Here is a 912-nt window from a genome sequence, read left to right as displayed (position 1 = left end):
TGCAGACTCACTGAGGTTTAGAACGAGTGTATCGCTCGTTAACTGGATAGATCGCTTACTGATGAGGATGAGTAACTGACAAGAAACCTTGCTTAAGCTTGCATGGAAGGGAGTAAGAAGGATTGGGATGAAGACAGTCGGAAAAGCAGAGAGACGAAGGGAAGGCATCTCATGCGCTTATCTGAAGTTCCTACCAAATGAATTACATAAGTATCTCTATCTTTACCTTTGTGTTATTTATCGTTCATCACCATTACCATTTGAGTTTGCCTGACTAAGATTTACAAGATGAAACCATAGCTTGCTTCAATACTAACAATCTCGTGGGATCGACCCTTACTCGCTGTAAGGTTATTGCCGTGAATTGTTCAGTTTGGACAACTGGATGGAGGTTCAATCTTGTTGCTATAGAATTTAGGTATTTATTTTTTCGAATTCTGAAGATGAATTCTAGAGTTTCATGATGATTTGTTAAATCTGGCTGGCTGAGAAGCCATGTCTAATTTCATTGGACCGAGGTTTCAACTTATCACCACAAGAGCTTGTTGATTTCTTATCAATCTTGCTTTTGGAGCAATGATCTGCTAAGGCTTGGCTGGCCTCTGGCCATGTCTAGTATTTGGACCGAAGCTTTCTTTGAGAGCTTGGCTGGCTGTGAAGCCATGTCTAATTCCTGGACCGGAGTCTTAGACTAGCATTGCACTGATTCTGGAATTCTCATTAAGAATTTTGATACCTTTTTCCACTTAATTTTCGAAAAACACAAAAAAATTTTACAAAATCATAAAATCCAAAAAAAATATTTCTTGTTTGAGTCTAGTGTCTCATCATAAGTTTGGTGTCAATTGCATGCATGTGTCTAAGTGATCTTCAAGATGTTCTTGATGATTTACTTGCTCTGATCTTTGAATT

The sequence above is a fragment of the Arachis hypogaea genome, chromosome 4, assembly GCF_003086295.3.
Source record: "Arachis hypogaea cultivar Tifrunner chromosome 4, arahy.Tifrunner.gnm2.J5K5, whole genome shotgun sequence".
In the NCBI taxonomy this organism is placed as follows: domain Eukaryota; kingdom Viridiplantae; phylum Streptophyta; class Magnoliopsida; order Fabales; family Fabaceae; genus Arachis; species Arachis hypogaea.
This window is presented reverse-complemented; position numbering follows the sequence as displayed.